The sequence below is a fragment of the Sus scrofa genome, chromosome 1 (genome assembly GCF_000003025.6).
Source record: "Sus scrofa isolate TJ Tabasco breed Duroc chromosome 1, Sscrofa11.1, whole genome shotgun sequence".
In the NCBI taxonomy this organism is placed as follows: Eukaryota; Metazoa; Chordata; class Mammalia; order Artiodactyla; family Suidae; genus Sus; species Sus scrofa.
Genome location: NC_010443.5, coordinates 143,541,054 through 143,552,201, shown reverse-complemented (window position 1 = coordinate 143,552,201; position 11,148 = coordinate 143,541,054).

The window sequence follows — 11,148 nt, the reverse complement described above, 5'->3', positions numbered from 1 at the left end:
GATGTTCCCAGGCTAGGGGGTGGAATTGGAGCTACAACTATCGGTGTACACCACAGCTCATGGAAACGGCAGATCCCCGACCCACTAAGCAAGGCCGGGGGTCGAAACCATATCCTCATAGATACTAGTTGGATTTGTTTCTGCTGCGCCACAACTAGGACTACACAGCCAAGAATTAAAGAGAGTCTTATCTGACGTTGCTCCTGACCAGTCCACCCAATCCCATTAACGGGAATACTCATTAGGCAGGATTCTCCCTGAGAGCCTGGAATGGACTAACCTGGCTCTTGTTTAGTTGATCTGTTAAGTCCTCACATTCATTAGCTGGCTTCCCAGAGGCTGGGGTCAGGGCACCACCAAATCTCTCCCCAACTGAGGCTCAGCTTTCTCCCCTGTAGAGCAGGAAAGAGCCCCCTTTCTTGTGTCATCCCCATGCTTGCCACTTCAGGGAGCTCTGAAGTGTTCCTGAAAGTTGGGACTTACTGTTATTGACTGGTGCTGGGCAAGAACCTGAGAGTCAACTCCAAAGGATACAATGCAGCATTTAACCCAGAAAACACACCACGGAGGGGATCCCAAGTTATGAATGGCAGACAACCAGGGCTTTCGAGTCCTGGGGGCGGGGGCGGGGGGGGGGGACACATACTCATACACATACATAAAAGAACAGACAATTGGAATTTCCCTTGAGGCGCAGCGGAAATGAATCCAACTGATATCCATGAGGATGTGGGTTAGATCCCTGGCCTCGCTCCGTTGGCCAGGGATCCAGCGTTGCCATGAGCTGTGATGTAGTTGGTCTGTGGTCACAGACACGACACACACGGCTCAGATCATGCATTGCTGTGGCTGTGGTGTAGGCGGGTGACTACAGCTCCGATTTGACCTCTAGCCTGGGAACTTCCATATGACACGGGTGCAGCCCTAAAAAGCCGAAAAGAAAAGAACAGACAATTACCATGGAGACCAGAAACCCTCCCAGATCAGTATGAAGGAAGGCGGGATCGTACTCTGAGTCAGTTGTGCTCAGGAGTGGGAGCATCTACTCCAGCAAAGCCTGGAAGGGACAATCCATCATTTTAACATGCTTTCTTCATACATTTGTTGCCAACCCAGTAAATATCTCTTTTGATTTTCTTTCTTTCCTTTTTTTTTTTTTTTTTTTTTTTGTCTTTTTGTCTTTTTAGGGCCACACCCTTGACATATGGAGTTTCCCAGGCTAGGGGTCCAGTCAGAGCTGCACCTGCCAGCCTCTGCCATAGCCATAGCAATGCCATATTCGAGTCATGTCTGTGACCTACACCACAACTCATAGCAATGCCGGATCCTTAACCCACTGAACAAGGCCAGGGATTGAACTGGAGTCCTCATGGATGTTAGTCAGGTTTGTTAACCAACCACTGAGCCATGATGGGAACTCCTATCTTTTCATGTCTGTATTTCAGGAGCATTTCTGGTTTTAATTGTGCCCCATGTAAATATGCACCAGATGTGAAGCTGACTTTCATCAGTTGGGCCCTGATGAATTATATTGCCCTCCAGGACCACTGGGAAATACAACATGAAAAGAGTTTTCTGGTCCACCCCCATGTCATACAACAGAAAGTGGCTTGTTGTCCATTTAGCATGGCAAGCCATTGGTGACTGCAATGAAGGCTTGGATCAGAAGATCCCCATCCAGTCATTCAACTCTGAAATGGCTAGCCTTGAGGGATGGAAAAGCTCTGGCTCAAAGTCTTTTCCTTCTTCTTTTTTTTTGGCCTCACCCATGGCATGTGAAAACTCCCAGACCAGGAATCAAACCCACAGCCACTGCAGTGACAGACAATGTCAGATCCTTAACCCACTGCACCACAAGGGAACTTCAAAATATTCTTTTCTTTTTAAATATTTATTTATTTATTTTGGCTGTGCCTGTGGTAAGTGGAAGTTTCTGGGCCAGGGATTAAACCCACACCACAGCAGTGACAATGCCTGATCCTGAACCTCCTGTGCCATCAGGAAACTCCTCAAAATCTTTGGAGGTGAAATGATTCTTTATGATATTGTAAGCTGGAAGATAGTTAGAATCAAGTAGAAGAGTGTGGGGGACACTCTGTAACTCTCAAGTGACACTTGGGTGGGATGAAGAGGACACCGCTTGCCCTCAGTGAGTGGGGTCCTTGAGCATCAGAACACATGAGGGAGTCCAACTCCAGCCACCCTCAGCCACGGCTCATGAGCAGATGCAAGACTTAGACAGCAGCTGCCTTGGGAAGGAAGAAGAATGATGCCCAGAGCTGGCCCCCCACAGCCTGGCTGCCACCAGGAAGCAAGTCCCAGAGAAGAACACTATAGAACAAATTGCAGACCTCCCACCACCTGGCATGAAGCCCTCTCTTCACACACCTTCTTCTCCTTTTTTCCTTCTATCCCCTCTACCCCCTCCCAACTTTGTATTAGTAAAGGTAGGGTAAGCTCAAGTAACAGGCAGATTATTATGGCTCAAACACAGTGACCATCTTGGAGCACGCTTGGCCAGCTTTCTGAGCTCCAGGTTCCTCTGTTTTGTGACTCCATCATTCCCCCGGGCTTTATTGACATAAGCATTCAGCTGGCAGAAGGGAAAAGAAGATGCAGGAGAGAGACCCATTCTCTTAAAGACCCACAGCCCCTCTGCTCATCCTCCTACTCTGGAAACTTAGTTACCCAGTCACACCTACCTGCGCAGGTGTGTGGGAAGTGTGGTTTGCTCACTGCCATGGAAAGAGGCAAAGGATTGTGTGAATGTCTTAGTCTGTTTAGGCTGCTATAACACAATACCACAGAGTGGGCAGTTTATAGGCAACAGATGTTTATTTCTCACAGTTCTGGAGGCTGGGAGTCCAAGATTAAGGTACCAGCATCTTCAGTGTCTGGTAAGGACCTGCTTCCTGGTTTGTAGATGGCTGCCATCTCATTTGGCAGAAAGCGGTGGTGGTGGTGGGGGTCCTTTATAAGGGCACTAATTGCACTCATGAAGGCTCCACCCTCATGACCCAGTCACCCTCAAAGACACACTTCCTAATATCCCATTGGGGGTTAGGTTTCAACATAGGAGTTTTGGGAGGACATAAACATTCCATCAAAACCAATTGGGGGAGTTCCTGTCATGGCTCAGTGGTTAACAAATCCGACTAGGAACCATGAGGTTTTGGGTTTGATCCCTGGCCTTGCTTAGTGGTTTACGGATCTGGCGTCACAGTGACCTGTGGTGTAGGTCACAGACGTGGCTCGGATCCTGCATTGCCGTGCCTGTGGCGTAGGCCGGCAGCTACAGCTCCGATTAGACCCCTAGCCTGGGAACCTCCACATGCCGAGGGAGCGGCCCTAGAAAAGACAAAAAAAAAAAAAAAAAAAAAAAAAAAAAAACCAATTGGGTGGCTGGTAGTCTTTTTTTTTTAAGGCCATACCTGCAGCAAATGAAAGTTCCCAGGCTAGAGACTGAATCAGAGCTGCAGCTGCCAGCCTACACCACAGCCACACCAGATCAGAGTTGCAGCCTACACCATAGCTTGTGGCAATGCAGAGCCTTAATCCATTGAGTGAGGCCAGGGATTGAACCCTCATCTCATGGATACTATTTGGGTTCTTAATCTGCTGAGACACAATAGGAAATCCCGGGCGGCTGGTAGTCTTTGACACAATCTTTTAAATGTTTTTCCTTACATCAAAGTTCTCCATGCAGGTAGCTTAAAGCTGGAAGGTTGTGAAATACAGCAGTTCCTAATCCCTTCCCCTTCCCTCCTTCCCCCTCCCAGAGACCTCTTTTACTTGATCATTTCCATGACTCAAACAGCATGTGCGTTTGTTTCCTTTCACTGCATAACAAATTGCCACAGTCTTAGCTGTAAACATTTATTTATAACCTGGCTATTCTGAAGGTCAGAAGTCTGGGCATAGTGAACCAGGGTTTTCTGTATCATAAGACTAAAACCAAGGTATAGCCTGAGTGATGTTCTCCTCTGGAGACTGAGGCCCTGTTCCAACCAAGCTCAGGTGGCTGTGGCAGGATCCTGCTCTCCGTGGTTGTAGGACTGAGGTCCTCAGTTCCTAACAATTGGCTGTCAGCTGGAGGCCACTCCCACCTACTCGTGTGCCTTGTCATGTGGCCCCTCCATCTTAAAAGGCAGCAACAGAGAATCTCCCATGCCTCAAATCCCACTCACAATTCTAATATCCCTGACCTCCCCACCACCAACCCCTAGACTCAGATGAAACAGCTTGTGTGATTGGGTCCAGCCCACCCAGATAATCTTCCCCATCTTAAGGTCATTTGATTTGGCACCTAATTCACATCTGCAAAAGCCCTTCATAGAAACACCTAGGTTGCCGTTGGACTGATTGGAAGGAGGTGTGGACACAAGGGGTGAGGATTTGGGGGGCCACAGTGTACTTCTGCCTGCCCTACATGATCACACTGCCACTTCCTGGGGTCTCAGTCTGAGGTGCTGTCAGGTGATCTCTTAGGATGTAGGTGTGGACTTGGCTCCCTTTCCTCCAGCCACCTCTGCCCACATGCATACCCCAGGGGGTCCCATTCCTTCATTAGATCAATGCTCCATGTTTATGATGATCATTATGGAAACACCCTCTGCAACTGAGCCAAGTGGTCCATGACAATGGACTTTCCTTTGGTTCTCTTTATTATCCTCTTCTCTGTTCCCTTAGTTTTCTATCTATTTACCATTAATACAACACCCAAACTCTTTGCCAGTTTTCTCAATAGCCTCTCAAGTCACATCAGTTTTTGTGGAAACTAACACTACTTCCCTGCCTAGCTCAACTCTTTGCCTTCTGGGGACATCAAGGGTCTGTACCTAACTCCCTGTGAATAGGATGGTTCATTAGACCAGCTAAGAACGGAAGTGATGTGTGCCATTTCTGGGCCAAGCATTTCATTGCCAGTATAAGACCTTCTAGGAAGTCCTTCTTCCCTCTGCCATGGTGACCAAAGAGGGGCTGATCCAACGATCTGGGTCACACCACAGAGCAGAGTCCTCAGCTAACCCTGTAGACCCTGAGAATTAAACTTGAAGTATTTGAAATCCCTGAACTTTTGGAGCTATTTGTTAGTGTAGCATAACTTAGTTGCACCTGACTGTTACGGAGAACAGAAACCAGGACGGTGAACTACTCCAAAAGAAAACAAGGCAGGAGTTCACATCATGGCTCGGTGGTTAATGAACCTGACCAGGAACCATGAGGTTGCAGGTTTGATACCTGGCCTTGCTCAGTGGGTTAAAGATCCAGCGTTGCTGTGAGCTGTGGTGTAGGTTGCAGATACGGCTCGGATCCTGTGCTGCTGTGGCTGTGGCGTAGGTTTGGCAGCTACAGCTCTGATTGGACCCCTAGCTTGGGAACCTCCATATGCTGAGGGTGCAGCCCTAGGAAAGGCAAAAAGACAAAAGAAAGAGAGAGAGAGAGAGAGAGAGAGAGAGAGAGAGAGAGAGAGAGAGAGAGAGAGAGGAGAGAGAGAGAAGAAGAAAGAAAGAAAGAAAGAAAGAAAGAAAGAAAGAAAGAAAGAAAGAAAGAGAAAAAGAAAACAAGGCATGTGGCATTGGTTTAAAGGCTGGTCCGGCAGGCTGTGAGAACACTGACTGTGGAGGCTGGAAGGATAGCCATCATTAATCCAGTGTAGAAGGTTTGGCAAATCATCGCTTGGGATAAATTTCAAAAACTAGAGAATTAAGGGTGTTACTCTACCATCAAGGACTCAAAGGCTCAAAGAAACTGCAATTAAGCTGAGACAGAAGCATGTCTTAAAAAGCCCTGTGAGAGTGGCCATTGACAATGAAGCAAACCAGAATCGAGCAGATTAGGTAAGATATTAACCAGATTTTTGAGGAACTGGTAGGGCCAAAGGAACCATGCATGAGCATTAATAGAGTTAGTGGCTGGAACTTGAGAACCCTTCATCTCTAAGCTTCTACAGCTGGAAGTAGGCTGGAGAAACTGCTCAGCCCTCAAGCAGGACATATTCCCTTGATCCTCCTCTACCCTGTGAAGCCAAGTAGGATGATGGTGGAGGAGGAACCCTACAAGATGGTGCAGGAGGAACCCTACAAGAGGAGGAAACCTATAAGCCTACTGTTCTAGCAAGGCCCCTAGAACAGTAGGCTGGCCGAGCCTCCCAGGGAGCAGGACTGGGACAATTCACATACTTATAGCAGGATGAGGGTCAATGTCTGCACAACAGGATTTCAAAATTGCTGTGGACACTGTCTGGTGGGTATCTCCCTCTCCTCCCCTTTCTGAATTGGGCCGTGGTATTAGTATGTTCCTTTTCATCACTATGCTTTGGGATGGTGTCCTGAGGCTGGGGGTGGGGCAGGAGGGGCAAAGACAACTTATCAGAGGTCTCTAGACTAAGAAGAACCACAGGAGCTAGATGCAGGTACTATATGAGCAAAGGAGTTGCCCATGGAAGTCCAAGACCTTGAGCTGGACCGATTTCTTTTTCTTTCTTTTTTTTTTTTTTGTCTTTTTGTCATTTCTTGGGCCGCTCCCGCAGTATGTGGAGGTTCCCAGGCTAGGGGTCCAATCGGAGCTGTAGCCGCCAGCCTACGCCAGAGCCACAGCAACTCGGGATCTGAGCCACGTCTGCAACCTACACCACAGCTCACGGCCATGCTGGATTCTTAACCCACTGAGCAAGGCCAGGGATCGAACCCGCAACCTCATGGTTCCTAGTTGGATTCGTTAACCACTGAGCCACAACGGGAACTCTGAGCTGGACCAATTTCTGTCTCTGGCCTCTAGGTCAGGATTTAGAAGGTTTCCCACCTGGGGAGGGATACAGTGTGTTATGTCTGTCTAAGCACATTCTAGACAGAGGCTGCTCTATCAAACTGGGTGTCCCCAGGCACCTCCCTACAAGCCCATAGCATGGCTAGAAACAAACATTTGAGATTTGCAGGTGGTTTGTACTGCAGGGTGGGCCAACTTCTCTTGATGGATACAGGGATCCTGTCTATTTTGCCTCCTGAAGAAGTCTGATGGGCCCCAGCTTGGCCTAGTCGCCTCCTGTGCCCTTTCCCTCCCTCCTGTATTGAATGCCTCCTTCCTGGAACACACACCTCCCTCTTTCTTGGTTGATTTCCTCATTTTGATGAAGCATTACCTCTGAGAGCATCCTACCTTGAGAAAGAATGCATGGGTAAAATTTTTGAGACCTCATTTATCTAAAAGTTCTAATGGCTGGGTGAAGATAGGAGAATAATTTTCCTTTAGATTCCCAAGATGTTGCCTCTTGCCTTCTAACTCCTACTTGTTGCTGTGGAGAAGCCCACAGCCATTATGACTCCTGACTGTCTCCATGTAACCTGCTTTTAATGTCAGGACATATTTTGTCCCCATTATCCAGAACTCGAATGGTGATGTGCGTTGGGACAGGACTATTTTTTCCCACTGGGCTCCCCTTAGGCCCTTTCAACATATGCTCCTTAGTTTTGGAGATTTTTCTTAAGGATTAGCTCATTGATGACTTCCCGTCCTTCCCCCCATCCCTGCTGTGTTTCTCTGATCACTCTTTTGGGGTTCTTATATTATTTGATCAATAAACTTCCTTTTTTTTTTTTTTTTAGGGCCACACCTGTGGCATATGGAAGTTTCCAGGTTAGGGGTCAAATTGGAGCTGCAGCTGCTGGCCTACGCCACAGCCATAGCAATGGAGGATCCAAGCCATGTCTGAAAACTACACTGCAGCTCACGGCAATGCTAGATCCTTAACCCACTGAGTGAAGTCAGGGATCGAACCTGCATCCTCATGGATACTAGTCAGCTTCTTAACCCAGAGCCACAGCGGAAACTCAGTGGGCTTTCTGAATGGTCCTCCTTAACTTTCTTCTCTCCTATTTCCTGTTTTTCCGGTTCCTTTTTGTTCTGCTTTCATAAAGATTTTCTCAACTTGATCTTCCAATCCCTCTCTTGAGGATTTTTTCATTTCTGCCACTTTAAATTTCCAAGAACACCATTTGCTGGTTCTCTGAATGTTTCTTTGTATATGTCCTCCCTTCATGGGTTGCCATATTTTAATTTCTCTGACAACATTATTGATAATCATGTTGATGTATAATTTTGTCAGCACAGTCTCTGTTTTCTCCAAGTTGCTTTTAAAAGAATCTATTGGGGGAGTTCCCTGGTGGCCTAGCTCTTAAGGTCCAGGATTGTCGCTGCTGTGGGTCAGGTTCAATCCCTGGCCCGGGCACTTCTGAGAACTTCTAGGTGCTGCAGGTGCCCCCCCCCCCAAATATTAATAAAATAAAAAAAAATCTATTAGGGCTTTAGATGTCATAACACAGTCTTTCCTGAGATGCCAGGTCAGCTTTGGCTGCCTATGAAAGGCCAATTAGAGGCTTCACGCATGTCCGGGCTCCTTAACAGTGTTTTGCACTCTAGGGTGGTCTGGCTGTTCAGCTGGGCAACTGCAGTTGTCAGAAAGTTTAGGTGGTTCCCTTGGCCTGGTCTAATGCCCCAAGAAAGACTCTTCCAGAGTCCTGGCAGCCTGTATTCTGGAAACCTAGAGAGAGAGCTGGAGCATGTGTCAGCTTCCCATATTTTGAGGGTCATTTAACCCCTCTGTTCCTCTTATGGCACCTCTGCACTTAATTGTACTTGGTATCACTTAGCCCAATATGCTCCCTTTTACCTTCTATAGATGATAGACATCCAGTCTGTGGTTAAGATGGGGAAGAGGATCTGGGAATCTGTTAAGAAGACCTTCAGCCAATTATTATCTTAGCCCCCATTCACAGCCACATCCAGAAGGTGAACCTTCTGGGAACTTCAGAGTTTGTTTTTGGTTTTCCTTCCTGGCTACCATTTCCAGATTTCATTTTCTCAGGCCTGTTAAAAATTTTAACTTCAAAAATCATGTTGCAGTTACTTCTTCCCTTGCTTGCTCCATTCTTGCTAATTTGTGCCCTACGACAAGCCAATTTTCTGCTGTTTCAGGAGGCTCCAGAAGTTAGAGTCAACACAAACCATCAACCCAACCACCTTCAGTGGAAACTTAAGCCCCCATTTCAGTGCAGCCTTTTCACGCCCTTCCCCCTCCCCCATACATCTCCATCCACTTGCTCTGGGCAGATCTCCCCCACCCTGCTTTTGTTTATTCTGTTTTTTCCATCTGACACTTGATCTCACCCACCCTCATACATAAAGAAGCCACCTCTGTCAAAATCCTATCTAGCAAGGAAAACATGGGCCTGAAGTTATGGTGAGAGTTCCCTCTGGGAAAGAGAAACGTATGTATCCGGAAAATACTCCCATGTGGGATTGGGGTAAATGCTGCTAGGCCTGAGGCTTCCTTTGAAGATCCTTGAGAAACAAGCTAAGGGGCTGAGTTTTGCCTCCAGAATGCCAGGCGGTGGGAGGGTTGGGGGGGGAGGGGTGCACAGTCAAAACCCTCAGTGAGTCTGGTTTCTGGCCGTGGATGGGTGTGTGTGGGGGTGTCAGTGCAGAGGACCTTTGACCCAGGCCTGCCTCCCCTTGCATAGGGCAGGTGTCTAGTCCATGGCCATAGCCCAGTGCCTAGAATTGTGCCTACTCATAGGAGGCCTTCCAATGTGTGTACTGACTGGGGAGTCTCAGAAGAGAAATGGAGAGGTGGTACCTAATTAGACTGGGCAGAATCCTAGCCAGAGGGGGAAGGGGAGGGGATGCGCTGCTGGTAAGTCAGTGTAGGGCCATTCCCATACTTACAGAGATGAATTGTGACATGTGGTGGGACTGGAGGAACATTCTGAATCATTACTTGGTCAGAACACACGTCTCTTAAATGTCATCAACACAATCTGTCTGGGATAAGAGTGATTACCTCCTGCCAAGAGGAGACCCTCTTAAGAGGAACCTGACCCTGTTGGCATAGTACCGAACCCACCACAGCAGAACCCACCGCACCATAGAGTACTGTGTAGTCTTCCCAGTGAGCGTATTGTATAGTTCCCGGTGAGAGGGAACTTCCGAGTTTTTGTTACAGATACCCAGGGCACTCAAACGACCACACCAGTTTACAGGTCACAGTAACATGGAACCCAAAATGCTCGTCTCAGTTGCTCCTTGGTGACCTGGAAGGAGTAGATTTTTCTACCCAAGCCCAAAATTAATTCGGTGAAAAATGGCTGCTCTTAATTTTGTGCGATTGACTCTCTTCCACCCATCCCTCTTCTCCAGTCCACAGGGGCCTAATGTCTGGGCTGTTCTCCCTCTACAAGCTCCCTGCTTGGGCAGCTGATTCCTCTGAACGTCCATTAAGAAATGAACTAGGAACTGTGGACTCCAGCCTGTCTCCTGGGGTCAGGGGCTTGCACTCCTTTCCGGCCTCTTTGATGTTGGTCTAGGCCAGGAGAAGAGGGGGGGGGGGAGGTGCCACGCGACAGGATGAAGGCGCAGGTGAGGGCCAAGGGCAAAGCTGGCGGGGCGGGGCAGCAGAGCACTTCCTCCCCCGGAGGCCCCGACCTTAGGTGGGTGGGGCGCGGTGGGCGGGGCCCTCGCAGCCGGTGGCGTTTGAAGCCTGCGCGACAGCCGCGGGAGAAGGGCAGCCTGCAGAAGCTGGCAGCAGGCCTGCGGAGGGAGGGGCCCCACGTTCCTTGAGCAGCGCGGCCGGCGCCCAGGCACGTAATTCTTGCGAACACAGGACGCAGTGGGCACATCACTCGCGCTGCCAGGCTAGCCACCAGCCTGGGCCAGTCCAAGCTCCAGCTGACCTGGGCTCAAGGGCAGCGCGGCTTGCGCTGATCCCCCGCCGCCCTCCTGCGGTTCCTCCTGCGGGAGCGACCTCGCCCCACACGAGACCACCGCTCTCGGGCTGGCCGCGCCGAGGGTTCAGGGCTCAGCTGGGCAGGAACCAAGGGCGGAGAGCGGCCTGAGTCTCGGGGCGCGGCCACCCATCAACCTGGTTTCAGCGGTGTGCGCCGTGGTTGTCCAGGCCCGACTCGGGGCCAGTAGACCCGCCGGGCTTAGCGGACACGCCTCCTTGCCGGGCAAACCTCGCTCTGGAGAAGAAAGGGAGAAGCGAGGCGAGCCCTGCGAGGCGCGCCCGACACAAGCGGGGCTGGAGGGACAAAGGGGTGCTCTCCCGAGCTCTCGCCACCGCGCCGAGGTTCAAGGCAGTCAAGGTACAAAAGC